At 43.2% G+C, this 14945-nt stretch overlaps 1 long non-coding RNA gene across 3 annotated transcripts; it reads right to left on the bottom strand.

Annotated features, from left to right (window-relative positions):
- Positions 1 to 469: 469 nt before the first annotated feature.
- Positions 470 to 14200, bottom strand: LOC127302407 (uncharacterized). 3 transcript variants are annotated; one of them, XR_011745710.1, is made up of 8 exons: positions 13904 to 14200; positions 13666 to 13770; positions 9629 to 9997; positions 8845 to 8995; positions 5003 to 5466; positions 4215 to 4354; positions 4000 to 4109; positions 473 to 1232 (listed from the first exon to the last, which is right to left on the bottom strand). It is a non-coding gene; the product is annotated as an uncharacterized lncRNA (long non-coding RNA). The 3 variants fall into 3 exon arrangements; XR_007852889.2 differs by having other exon boundaries at positions 474 to 1232; positions 13921 to 14200; XR_007852888.2 differs by lacking the exons at positions 13666 to 13770; positions 13904 to 14200 and having other exon boundaries at positions 470 to 1232; positions 9629 to 10125.
- Positions 14201 to 14945: the final 745 nt, after the last annotated feature.

Below are 14945 nucleotides of genomic sequence, written 5' to 3'. Positions count from 1 at the left end.
AATCATAGAACTATCTAGTATGTAAGAGCGAACCTGCTAATCAATTCTTATAGAGACATTTCCACAAGGTTGCCATTCATGGTTTGCTTATACTCAATGATGAAACAACTTGGTAGTCGTCATTTCTTTACTCAATGAGTATGAAAAAATTTCGTCGAGAACACGCAAGTCTGAGCGCTCCATATCTCTTAGGATGATAAGTTTACCATAATGACCAAACGATACATATGTGGATCAAACAGAAAATTTACATATTATTTGCAAAAACAAGCTGATAGATCACACTTTTACACAACATATTTATATAACCATGTAAATAGTCTTCTCTAGCGAAAAATCAGCTGCTACCTGCTCATGTACAAGGGAATTAACGATTATAGTGTTCCAGGTTATTTTCAATAAGCTACTTGACAAAATTAAATCAAGTTTCAGTTATTAGCATCTCGTACACAACCAAAACAAATGAGAGGAACAGTGTCACGGCAAATAAGTTCTCGTTTTCTGTGAAGCAAGTGCACAACTTGAACTCATATTTTAGGTTTATTAGCAGTTCAAATTTAGGACAATTTGAAACAGACACTCATGCAAACCCTTATGAACAAAATTAAGAGAAACTCTGATCCTCCTCTTCCTTTGATCAGTATGTTTGATGACATACAAATTCTGGCTGGAAGCCCAAGTGAGGAAACCTTGCTAACTCAACTGAAAACGACTGATATGGATGTATAAACTAAGGGTTGTAATGATTAAATCTGACATGTTCTACGATCCAACTCTGGAAATACTAGCTGATGAAGCATCTATGGTCCACCCAAAGTACCAAAGGTTCTTTTATTTGTCGATTCCTGGCCTGCTAGCAGGTTGTATTGTGTTAAATACCAGCTGCTGCATCATATTCTTTTTCTATGATTGACCAGACACCCTTGGGGTTAGCACTATACTCAAATCAAACATTTTTTCCTTGTCGGGTCCAGAAGAATCACAACAACTTCCAATATTAGCCACATTTCCATGTATGGATAACCTTTACTCACATTGTATTGCTACTCACAAGCTTGTATTATTGCTCTGTCACATCCTTTCTGGAGTTGTTTTCATGCTCATGGACCATACTCAAGTATGGGAGGAACTCTTCTACACAACTGAAAGAGGAGAACTCATAAAAACTGTGTGGCCTCAGTGATAAAAAGCTGCCTGTGGTAGTAATTATACAAAATGACAGCCGTGTGAATCTGCAAAACAATGCACATGTGTGATGGGTTAACAGCGAACCGAACTATATATTACAAGCCTGGTATACACAGAGGAACACTTTCTTAATTGTATTTTGGAAATATAATAAAAATGTATTATACATTTATGCTGCACACAAACAAAATGTGACAAGGATTTCATGGATAAACCGAGGGATATTGTCAGGAATACCAAGGAAAATACACTAATATAATTCCAATGGCAAACACCGCGTCCTCCATGTGTTCCGCCTCCTCACCACATCTTCGTACGCCACATACCACCCCGATACAATTCTTCGTGCCTCTGTGAGTCAGCGCAACGTCTCACCAAAGAATCTCTAGGGTTTGGGGATTAGTGTGGTCGCGGCGGCTGGGTGTCTGGCCGTGGATTGCATAGTTTGGATTTTTTATGTTTAAGTCAATTATGAAAAGTGTAACTTCGGTTTATTAATTGCAGTTTTCCAGAAAAGTGGTAGGTGAAAAGTGTAACTTACACTTTTTAGAGAATGGCTATGGTATAAGAAACTCAAGACTCCAGCGCTCTTCCGAGACCGACCTGATCACCAGGCCACCCGAACGATAACACAGCAGCATCAGAAACAGACGCCAACATGATGAGACACGAGGATAGGGGCGCCCGGTGCATAATGGCGACGACGTAGGAAGGCTGTGGGACGCCCGTGCGTGGGATGCATACATGAAAGAGAAAGAGTAGAGGGAGGACAAAAAGAAAAGAATCCGGAGAAACGGTGGGGTAGAGAGAAAGAGAACTAACATATGGGATGCAGACATGAGAGAGAAGAGTATAGGGAGGACAAAAAGAAAATAAACCAGAGAGGTGGCAGCGTAAAGACAAGAGAACTAACGTGTGGAGCCACTAGGAGAGGCCTCCTGAAGGAGACCCTGGCAGAGCGGGCGTGTCAAGCAACCGGTGAGCGCATCCCGCCGCACGTGGACCACCCCCGCTCAGTCGCCATCCTCTTGGACAATCCTCGTCGACCTCCTCCTCGATCGGCCTGCTGCAGAGGAGAATCACGAATACGTGGAGAAGGACGATTGCTTGAATGGCATTGACCGGTCGGGAGAAGGCAGCGGCAAAGTTCCGACGAGGCACGAGGTTGGGGGGGGTGGTTACAAAAATACAGCAGAGAAAACGGGGTGTTACAGAACCTAACGTCCATGTTTGCCAACGCGAGTAAAGGGAGCAAGTGGTCTCTAGAGCGAACGACTAATAGCATTGTGTACCTAGCAATGTAGGTACTAAATCTGTGTTGCTATAACACATAGCTTCTTCCATTGCAACATCTTGCGCTGGCTCATTTTTCATTCGGGATTCATGTTTGTCACTGCTAGGAGTAAGCCCTGCATGGTCAGAAACCTTGTCACCACAATCTATATTTTCTTGCATAACTCGAACAAGAGTAATGTGATAGCAAGGATCGCAGCAGCCTCTGGCGACCACAAGACACCCGCCTGCATAGCACGGTGCCCTGATTAGAACGGCGACTACGGGGGAAGCAAACATGAGGGAAAACGCGATGATAGCTGGTCACCAAAGCCAGACCCTCGAGGCACGCGACAAGAAGGCAAGGAAATTCACGCCAGAATGGCAGCGGCTTCGGCACTATTCTGGGACAGCATCGAACACAAACGCCAACGCGACACGAGGATAGGAGCCCAGGTGCGCAACAACGCCAGCATAGGAAGGTCGTGGGACGCCAGCGTGTGTGCAAACATGAAAGAGAAGAGTAAAGGGAGGACAAGAAACCGACGAGGCAGAAGGGTAGATAGAAAGAGAACTAAAAATGTGTAGAGGCATTCGACGAAGGCGGAGGCCAACTGAATAAGCCCTCACAGAGCGGGCACAACAACCAGCAGCACATGGAACCCCCTCCCCCCACTTGGCCCCCATCTCTCCCCGCCACTCACAACCACCACAACCTCCTCCTTCTCTTGGTCAATCCTCGTCAACCACCTCAACGGCAGGCCTGGTGCGGCAGAGAATCATGAATACGCATGGAAGCAGGGCAATGGCATGAAGAGCTTGGCCAGTCAAGAGAAGGCAGCAAGAGCGGCAGCGACGGAGCTCCCGCAAAGCATGTGGCTGGGGGCAATATGTGGACAGCAGAGATAACAGTGTTTACATAACCTACCAGCCACATTCACTTCCTAGTAACATAGGTAGTAGATCCGTGTTGATATAACATGTATCTTGTTCCATTGCTACATCTTCCACCGGCTCATTTTTCTTTGGGGATTCATGTTTGTCACTGCTATGAGTAAGTTGAGCCCCTCCATGGTCTCACACCTTGTCACAACAACCTATATCTTCTTGCATAACTTGAACAAGTGTAGCGAGGTAGCAGGGATCGCAGCCGCCGACGGCAACCACGAGACGCCCACATGAAGAGCATGGTGAGCCCCAACTAGAACGACGGTCGGGGAAGCAAGCGCGAGTGAGAATGCGGCGGGAGCTGGCCACCAAAGCTAGATCCTCGGGGCACGCGACCAGGAGGCAAGAATTTGCCCGCAAGAATGGCGATGGCTCTGACACACTTCCTGACCGACCTGATCACCAGGCCACCCGAACAACAACAGAGCAATGCCGGACACAGACGCGACACATGGATATGAGTGCCCGGTGCATAGCAGCAGCATAGGAAGGTTGTGGGATGCAAACACGAAAGAGATGAGTAAAGGGAGGATGAAACGAAACGAAAAACAAAACTGAAGAGGCAGCGGGGTAGATAGAAAGAAAACTCACAGGTGTGGAGGCACTTGATGAAGACAAAGGCCTCCTAAAGGAAGCCCTAGGAGAGCGAGCACGTCAAGCAGCCATCTCTCCCTGCCACCACCTCCAAGGTCAACAGAGGCCTGGTGTGGGGGAGAATCACGAATAAGCGGGGAAGGGCCAGCGAGGCACAAGATTAAAGGGATGTAAAGTACAATCATAGAAATATCTAATATGTAAGAGCAAACCTGCTAAGCAATTCTTGTAGAGACATGTTCAGAAGGCTGTCATTCATGGTTTACTTATGCTCAACGATGAACAGCTTGGTACTCGTCCGTTCTTTACTCAATGAGAATGCCAAAGTTTCATCGATCTGCGTCCTCCATACCTATTAAGATGAGAAGTACACAATAATAAGAACCATAAGATGCATATGTGCATATTATTGGCAAAACCAAGTTCATAGATAACACTTTTACACGATCATATTTATAAAACCATGTAAATAGCGTTCTCTAGCAAACAATCAGCTGCTATCTACTGATGTATGAGGGAATTAACCATTATAGTGTTCCAGGTTATTTCAATCTGCTACTTGACAAAATTAAATCATGTGCATTATCAAAACAAATGAGAGGAACAGTGCCGCAACAAGTAATTAAACAAAAAAAAATTGTTGATGTTATTGTTTTGTCCTAAAACTAAATGGCTTTACACTAGTTCGTACATCCTTGGGGTACACTCTGGGACCATGCACTTGTTCTCGTTTTCTGTAAAGCAAGTGTACGGTTCGAACTCCTTTTTAAGGTTCATTTGCAGTTCGAATTAGGATAATTTGGAACAAAAACTCCTGTAAATCTTTATGTAGAAAATTAACAAAACTCTGATCCATGCGATTCTTCTGGTTAGTATGTGTGATGACATTCAAAAATCTTGCTGGCAACCTATGTCAGGAAACTTTAGTAACTCAAAACTGAAAATGGCAAACAGGAATGTAGAAATTAAGTTTTGTAACGATGAAATCACTACATCCCACCTCTGGAAATACTAGTTGTTAAGCATCTATGGTCCATCCATAGTAGCAAAGATGTTTTTATTTGTCCATTCCTGGCCTGCTGGCTGGTTCGTATTGTGTTAAATACCAGCGGCTGTATCATATTCCGTTTCTATGATTGACCAGACACCCTTGGGGTTAGCACTATAACCAATCAAACATTTTTTTCCTTGTCGGGTCCAGCAACTTCCAATATTAGCCACATTTCCATGTATGGATAACCTTTACTCACATCAAGTTCAACAGAGATCTCAGAAGTTCGTATTGCTGCAATGTCAAATCCTTTCCAGAGTTGTTTTCACGCTATTGGACAATACTCAAGTATGCAAGCAAATTTTCTACAACACAAAGAGTAGCGCTAATAAAAAACCGTTTGGCATCAGCGAAAGGAAGCTGTGGAGACTCCTCCTGTGGTAGTAATTGTACAGAATGACAGCCGTGTGAATCTGCAAAACCACACAGAGGTACGATGGTTAGCATCTAACCAGCTACATATTGCAAGCCTTGTATACACAAAGGAACACTTCCTTATTTGTATTCTGGAAATACAAAAATGTATTATACATTTATGCCCCTCCCCCATGACACACACACACAAACACTGGCTTCACCAGGTGATCCCATCACTTCTTCAGCGCATCCTCCATGTGTTCCACCTCCTCCACCACATCATCTCCTCTTCGTACGCCACATATACTACCCTAGTTCAATTCCTCGTGCCTCCACACAAATGAGCCAGTGAAACGTCTCGCCACACAATCTTTAGGTTTGGGAATTAGAGGGGTGGCTGGGTGTCAAGCCGTGGCTTGCATAGTTGGGATTTTCTTATGTTTATGCCGATTATGAAAAGTGTAGCTTCAGTTGTTGCACTTAGGCATAAAAATCTCATCTCAAGACTCAAAAATAGCAAAACCGTGAAGGAAATGGAAAAATGAAACACATAAAAAAGTATAAGTATAACAAGCATACAAGCCGCAAACAAATCAAGACTATGGTCATATGGCAAAGATAATAATTGGATAAGTACTGGGACAACAATTCTTCAACAAATGAGAAATGGAACACAAGTTGTAGAGCTAAATGGCATAGCCAAATGCGAAAAATAGTACTATAAACAATTCATGAAATGAACAAATTGACAAACAATGGTTTTGAGCCTGTGTGGTTGAATTCCTCATCGATAGATAGGTTTGTAAGGCCAACATCCAGCATAATGAACTGCGAAAATAGTACTATAATGGTTTCATGAAAGTGCCAAACTAACAAACAACGGTATTGAGCTTGCATTGCTGAATTCCTCGACCATAGATAGATTTGTACACCCGCTAGCATATCATGGGCCATGTAGGAAATTGCCCAATGGATGATTTGGAAGCACACGAACGACTGTGTCTTCGAAAGGGGCCGGCCCCACCTGATGAGCAAGATCAAGGAGAAGGCTTCGCTCTGGGCAAGAGCGGGAGCCATAGGCCTTGGCGTTGCTCTGCCAGCAACCTGGGACGTACACGAGGCATTTTTTGTCCCAAACCTGTAACCCACCTCCTAGGAGGCTTGTATACAACTTCTTCTCTTCAATGAAATGAAACGCAAAGAGTCCTTTGCATTTTCTCGAAAAAAAAGTAACTAAGACGTTCAACTCGAAACAATTTGCATGTGTGCATCACTCTAGTATTCACTAGAGTATGGGAAGCACATGACTTTACGAACTTTTGTTGACAACAAGCTCACCAAAGATCAGAATATGAATCCACGAGAATGCCCCTCTTCAAGTTTTGCATATGTATAACAAACGTCATCCCACGAGGATGCCCCCAGCAGGGAAACTCAAACTGCTATTGTGTTGTAGCTGTGGTGACGGGACATGGAAGACACCCAAGAAGGTAAAGGCTGAAGCATAGAAGCATTGTCAATACCAAAGAACAGGGGAGCATGGCGGCTCCGAACAGTAGACCGAGCAATTGGGCAAGCCTCACTTTGCAGTGGTGGTGGTGCCGGCGGCAACTACAGGTAGCAGCTCTGTCCCACGTGGCTGCCTGAGAGAAAACGCCTTCCTCCAAGACGAGACGCAAAGCAAACGCAATCCACAGGACGCCATGGATTGCTGGAGACAGAGTGAGAGAACTCGAACAAGATTCGACATAACAAGGTAGCAGAGATCGACCTAACTAGGACATCGGCCACGGGGGAAGGAAACGCGAGGGGTAACGCAGTATGAGCTGCCCGCTAAGGCCAGACCCTCGAGGCGTGGGTGTAGACACGGAAGAGAAGAGGAGATTGAGAACGAAAGGAAAAGAAACCGAAGAGGCGGCATGGTAGAGAGAAAGAGAACTCATGTGTGGAGGCACTTGACTAAGGCTAAGGTCTCCCGAAGGATACTCTAGTAGAGAGGGCAAGTCAAGTAGCCGACGAGCGCATCTAGCCGCGCGCGGAACACCCCCTGCTCGATCCCCATCTCTCTCCGCTGCCCACAACCACCACCTCCTCCTCTTGGTCAATCCTTGTCGACCCCTCCTCATCAAACTTGGCGCAGCGGAGAATCAGTGAAAGGCATTGGCTGGTCGAGAGAATGCAGAGGCAATGAAGGAGCTCCGGCGAGGCATAGGGTTCGGGGGACTGATAACAAAATGCGTGGACGGCAGTGTTTACGGATTCTAACGGACACCTTTGTCATCGCGAGTAAAGGGAGTAAATGGTCTCTAGATCGAACGACCCATAGCATATGCGTACCTAGCAATTTACTCCGTTCCAAATTAATTGGCGTGGCCTTTTTTCCAAATGAACGAACCTCCACACGTCTAGATACTACCGAATCTGACCAAAACTGCCTCACGGAGGTAGTAGGTAGTAAATCTGTGGGTATAACATATATCTTCTTCCATTGCTACATCATAAAGCGGGTCATGTTTTTCACTTCTAGGAGTAAGTTGAGCCCCTCCATGGTCTGACACCTTGTCACCACAACCTATATCTTCTTGCATCTCCACTTCTTCCCACATGTTCATTTTCGATAAGGCTTTAAGTTGAACCTCTTGTCAGCATAACCGATATCTTCTTCCATTGTCGCTTCTTCCAGTCGTTCATTTTCTGTTGGGGTTTCAAGTTGAGCCCCTTCATGAACATCCACATTTTCAAGCATTCCTTTGGTTGTTACCACTGGCGGCGCTACGAGGGCGAGGAGGGGCGGCCGCCTAGGCCACCAATTCAGGAGCAGAGTACCCCGCATGGCCGCCCGTGCATCTCCTGCTCGGAGGAAGTCGCAGTACAGGCATGCAGCGCCATTAGAGGATCGAGCAAAGCTTTTTTTGGGTAGGGAGTTGAACCAGTGACCAACATGGGCCTTATTTGGCAAGTGAAAGGCCCAATAGGCACCTCTACCCAAAACTAGTGCTGAAGCGAGTACGCGACGCTCGGGAAAAGGATCCCCTCTCCATGAAGAGAGCAAAAAAGTTATGTGTTGGTCAAAGCATGCAAGCCTTTTTTTTACAGACTTTTTTCGATGTAATTAAATAAAGAGGTATCAATTGTTCATTTCATTTAAATTTATTTTCATTGGTAGTAGGTATTTTTCATTTCAAATGACAAAGGGGGGAAGAAAAGGAATCCCTAGTTCCCTAGGGTGTGTTTGGTTTGAGCCCAACTAGCTTGGCCAAAAATTGAAGACATATAGCCCAATAAATGTGTCACTAAGCAAACCCACACATTTTATAGGGCGCCACTTTCCATCAAGATGTACCATACAATGGTCTTATTTATTAAATTAAGGAGTGCTTGATTAAAGGGATGTAAACTACAATCATGGAACTATCTAGTACGTTAGAGCAAACCTGCTAATCAATTCTTCTAGAGAAATTTCCACAAGGTCGCCATTTATGGTTTGCTTACACTCAACTGATGAACAGCTTGGTTCGTCATTTCTTTACTCAATGAGAATGCCAAAGTTTCGACAAGAACACCGCAAGTCTGAGCCCTTCATACCTATTTAGATGATAAGTTTACCATAGTGAGCAGCAAACGATGCATATGTGGATCAAACAGAATGCACATATTATTAGCAAAATAAAGTTCATAGATTACACACTTGACACAATCATATTTATACAATCATGTAAATAGCCTCCTCTAGCAAACAATTCATTCCTATTTGCTCATGTACAAGGGAATTAACCATTATATTGTCCCAAGTTAATTTCAATCTGCTAATTGACAAAAATAAATCAAGTTTCAGTTATTACCAACTTGTACACAACCCAAACAAATGAGAGGAACAGTGGCATAATAAATAATTAAACAATTTTTCTTAGCTGAAGTTATTGTTTTGTCCTGAAACTAAATGGCTTTACACTAGTTAAAAGCAAATGAGAGGCACATTTTTGGGGTACATTCTGAGACCATGCACTTGTTCCCGTTTGCTGCAAAGCAAGTGTATGACTCGAACTCATATTTTAGGTTCACTGGCATTTAGAATTTAGGAAAATTTGGAACAGAAAATCATGTAAATCTTTATGTTCAAAATTAACAGAAACTCTAATTCATGGTCTTCTTCTAGTCGGTTGATTGAGAACAGCAGATATGGATATTTAAATAAAGGGCTCTAATGATAAATCCAACCTGTTATATGCCCCGCCTCTGGAAATACCAGTTGTTGAAGCATCTATGGTCCATCCGAAGTACCAAATGTTCTTTTATTTGTCGATTCCTGACCTGCTGGTGGTTGTTATTGTGTGAAATACAAAATGCTGCATCATATTCCTTTTCTATGATTGACCAGACACCCTTGGGGTTAGCACTATACCCAATCAAACATATTTTCCTTACCAGGTCCAGAAGAAGCACAGCAACTTCCGATATTAGCCACATTTCCATGTATGAATAACCTTTACTTGCATAGAGTTCTACATCAATCTTACAAGCTTGTGGCTGCTGTCACATCCTATCCAGAGTTGTTTTCAGGCTCATGGACCATGTATGCGAGCAAATCTTCTACAACAGAAAGAGGAGCACTCATAAAAACCTTAGGCATCAGAGAAAAGAAGCCGCAGAGACTCCTTCCTGTGGTAATAATTGTACAGAATGACAGCAGTGTAAATCTGCAAAACCACACACATGTGTGATGGGTTAGCAGCTAACCAGCTATATATACAAGGCTCGTATACACAGGAGGACAATTTCTCACTTGAATTTAAGAAATCTAATAAAAAATGTATTATACATTTATGCTGCGCACAAACAAATTGTGACAAGGATTTCATGTATACACCGAGGGATATCATCTCCTCTTCTTCGTACGCCACATACTACCCTGATACAATTCCTTGTGCCTCTGCACAAAGGAGTCAGCACAGCGTCTCACCAACAATCTCTAGGGTTTGGGAATTAGTGTGGTGGCAGCAGCTGGGTATCTGGCCGTGGATTGCATAGGTGGGGTTTTCTTATGTTTAAGTCAATTATGAAAAGTGTAAATTCAGCTTATTGCATTTTTTCCAGTAAGTGTTGGGTGCAAAGTGTAACTTGCATTTTTTAGACATTGTCTTAGGCATAAGAAATCCCAAGACTCAGAATAAGCAAAACTGAAAGGAAATGGGAAAATGAAACAAATAATAAAAATAGTAAAAGTAAAACAGCCATGCAAGCCACAAACAAATCAAGACTAAATCTGACGAATTTAATAATTGGATAAGTACCAAGAAAACATTTATTCAACAAAGGAGAAAGGAAACACAATTTATAGAACTATAAAGGTTTCATGAAATTAACAAGCTGACAAACAATTGTATTGTGCTTCTCTGGTTGAATTCCTCTTCCGGAGATAGATTTGTAAGACTTGTTTGGTTAATTTTCTTATTTTCTATATTTTGGTGATAGGATGGCAATGAAAATTTAATGGGCAAGGGAATGACAAATGAAAGGGCCATGAGTCCTGGCGACGAACGACAGACGCTTGCGCAGCTGGGTAGGGTGATGAGGGGAAAGAGACTTGCACCCAATGCCTTCTTTGAGCACAAAACTGGAGAAGAAGAGGTGGGGAATCCTAGTTTCATTAATATTGGCTTGTTGTTGATCCTAGTCGATTTGAGTGATTGTGCAGGGAACTTTAAATTGCACTATCTGGAAAGGAGCATGAATCTATCCCTCCAGACATCAGCAATTAAACCCAGGAATCAGAAACTGGACACGACAGCTCGATGCATAAAAGGCTTGCTCTATATGGAGATGAAGGGTCAAGGTACGATGATAAGGGAAAGAGGGGCAAAAGGAAGGGGTCAATTGGTGGTGGGCCATGTTGGTGTTTTTTTTAGGGAAGACGCTAGTGGGAATGTGTGCCTGTAGCACGTGGAATGCACATTCTATATATTCTCCTTCTTCCTATGCCACCTCGGAGTTATGGAGCAAGTTTTATAGAGACAAAGTTGGAAGGTATGTAGAAGGGGTAGTGTTAGGTATCCCAAGAGATGCACATCCCTTCACATTATTAGAAAAATGTGTCATCATGGAGCACAACAGAAACTAGAATCTCAAGATCAGATCTAAGGACAAAACAAAGACATGCAAAAAAAAGTCCAATGACAAACTATATTCACCTCAGTCTTATTAATCGAAACCTATTAAAGTTGTTCACAACAATTTTATGAAAGAAGTCATTCTAGCATTTACCATTAGGATTCCAGCAAATGAGATCAACGTATACCAAATGGAAATAATGTTCAGACCATAGAAGTGCCAACTTTAATTAATAAAAACCATATTGAACATCTAAGCTACTAAATCTAGTAGTACAACTGAAAATGAACAACACAATTATGGCAAGACTTAATAGTAGAACTTCAAAATTTGACAAGGCATGACTTTCTTTTGAGAATAATCCTTGAAATTTCACTACTTTATCAAGAACATCATACCATATCTTCGAATATTGCTACTATCCCTAGCGTCTCTATAGTCAGGGAGATGAGACGCTAGGGACCAGTATGAGGGTTGTGGGAACTACATATGACTTGGTAGGTTGACGGAGGTCATGGCTGCAGATTCCTGGGTATGAGAAGTCTGATGCAATAAACTAGGAATACAGCTCAGAGCAAACAATGCAACAATGGCAAGAATAGATGACATAACTTAAGATCTGAGAACGCATGAATTTTTTTATAAGGATAACATCCTTCAAAATTCACCACCAAATCGAGAACATCAACTATTGTTAGGGTTCCTAAGATGATTGGGAAGCTTGACGATGTGTATGTGTTAGATATTTGTATCAACCAGTTGTCCCAAAAGATCGATCTAGGAAGTGCATATATAATATACTTAAAGCACCCTTCACATCCTTTGTGGATATGGAATGATCAACACCTCCCCTCATGCCAACGTGGGCGTGGACAAATATTTGGGTGAAATGCAGGGACTAAGACTTGAACCCGAGACCTGAACTATGATACTATGTTAGATATTCGTACCAACTAGCTATCCCAAAAGACCGATCTGATAGAAAGTACATATATAATACTACCTCCGTTTCAAGGAATAAGGCGCACGCGCATCCCAAGACGAACTTTGACCATAAAAATTGAGCAACAAAATCTTGATAATAATATATGTAATTGATATCGTTGGATTCGAATTGAAAAGCACTTTTTAATGATATTAATTTCATACAAACAATCTTTATCTATTTGAAGTAAATCTTGGTCAAACAAAAAGCTCGTAAAACGAGGGCGCCTTATTCCTTGAAACGGAGGTAGTATGTTTAACAGCCCCTTCACATCTGGCGTGGATATGGAATGATCAACAATATGGTTACGGGTTCAGAAACTTGACACATGGACTCAACGTATAAAAGGGTAAATCTAGATGGAGACTGACTATCAAGGGATAATGACAAGGGAAGGAGGGGAACAAAGGGAAGCATTTAGTTTCTAGTGGACCTTGTTGGCTATTTTTATCAGGAAGATGGGGAATGTGCCATGGAAACAGCTTGCAAAAATTGCAAGGAAAGGCTACGTGCAATGACCCAATGTGGTCCGACCCTTCCCCGGGCCCCGCGCAAAGCGTGAGCTTCATGCACCAGGCTGTCCTCTTTCTTTAAGAGGGAGAATGTGCATTTTGGTTCTCTTTTTTTATGCAAACATTAATAGAGACTAATTGGGAATATGTAGCTAGAGATGCACATCCCTCGAGTAAAATTTGTGCCCATGTGGATCACGGTAGAAAATAGAATCTCAAGATCAAAGCTAAAGAGAAAAGAAGGCTTGAAAAAGTTCCTACAAGAATCTATATTCACCTAGCTATGTCTTAATCTAAACCACCCAAATGCTTGATCAAACGACAAAACAAGGATAGGCAGAGGATATGATTCCACGTCGGGAAGAGCACTGGTTGTCCACGCGGATATATTTATGTTATTAATTATCAATGTGAATCAGATGTCCAATTGGAAGGTCTCAAAATACCAAATGGCCACGTCATGTACGTTCTGCCAACATATAAACGTCAGTTGACAAGCATTCTGGTAAGGTCTTCACAACAATTTGAAGAAAGAAGCCATTCTAGCATTTTCCATTAGGATTCCAACAAATAGAATAACATATACCAGATCTCCGTTCTCCATTCAAATAAGCCACAGAAGCACCACTTTCGATGAGAATAACATATACCAGGTCTCCGGTCTTCATCCAACAAACGATGAGACCACAGAAGCACCACTTTCATCCAAATAAGCCATGACTCCGGACTCCGGTCTTCTTCATTCTTCAACAATTCTACAAAAAAAAAGGTAATCTATCAATGATCAGTTCTACATTTAACTAAAAGTCGGTTGACAGCAAACCTGAACTCCTAGATAATCAATCAGCTTATCAGCGTAAGAGAAGAAATTTTGCAGCAAGGGCAGACCGTGTCACCGTGAGCACCTGAGCACTGAGCCGTTAGCGCGGAGGATTTCGCTGTCCCTGCCGCTGCACGCCGCCGGTGACGGCCAGGACAGGAATGCCGCCGACGCCGGGATGCCGTGGCCGGGCGGGAGCCTGCCACACCTCCCTGCTCAGCTAGAGGTGCTTCCTTAGGGGGGAACCGGAAAGGCCGGAGGAAGCCGCGGAGTGGAACGACGAGCGGCGGTCTACTTTCGGCCTCTGGCCCTGGCGGCGGTGACTGGCTCCAATGAGGAGGCGGTGCGGCCGTGCGGGAGGACGAACGCGAAATTAGCCAGTGGGGAATATTTTTGGGCCGTAGCCAGGTTGGGAGAACAGGCCCAGCTCTGCAACAATTTTGCGCAGTGGCACCCCCAGCCTACCAGCGTTTAAATCCCAGATTTAACAATTTGATGTCTCATTAAAAGATAGAATATTCTTTAGTGGGAGACGACGTTCCGTCAACAGCGAGGCGCATGTATTGACTTCGTCAATCTCAAGACCCGCGGATGAAATTTCTTGGATGCAGTCTCTTGGAGGTGCTCATAGAGGTATGGTGTGCGTGTGTTTATAGGGGTGAGTGTATATGTGTATATGTGAGCGTCTATGTTTGTACTGTGTTTCACAAAAAACGTGGGATGAGAGAGAAGACAGGGGAGGGGAGGCTCAGATTTTCCTTTTTTTTCTAGATTTTCCTTTTCAAAATAAAATATTTTGTGAACCGTAAGTCAAAATTACGAACCGTTTTCACTTTAGAGATCCTTGCGTCGAGGCTTCAAAACTAGATCCCATGTTGATAAGTTTCGAGACACTTTTTCCGTAATTCCAATGATGTATGATTGTACTTGTGGTGTGTACCTAACTGTACTCGTGTTTCAACTGATAAGTACTTCTGTTTTAGTGCATTTGGTGCAATTTTTCTCTTTACTCAGTAGATGTACTCGCTCGTGTGCGTGAACCTGTACTTACTCGTGTGCACGACTATACATGCTCGTGCATGCCTCTCATGTGAACGACTGTACCTGCTC

This window comes from Lolium perenne, chromosome 5 (assembly GCF_019359855.2).
Source record: "Lolium perenne isolate Kyuss_39 chromosome 5, Kyuss_2.0, whole genome shotgun sequence".
NCBI classification, from domain to species: Eukaryota; Viridiplantae; Streptophyta; class Magnoliopsida; order Poales; family Poaceae; genus Lolium; species Lolium perenne.
The sequence above is the reverse complement of the archived record's forward strand: the minus strand, read 5'-3'. Positions and strand labels throughout refer to the sequence as shown.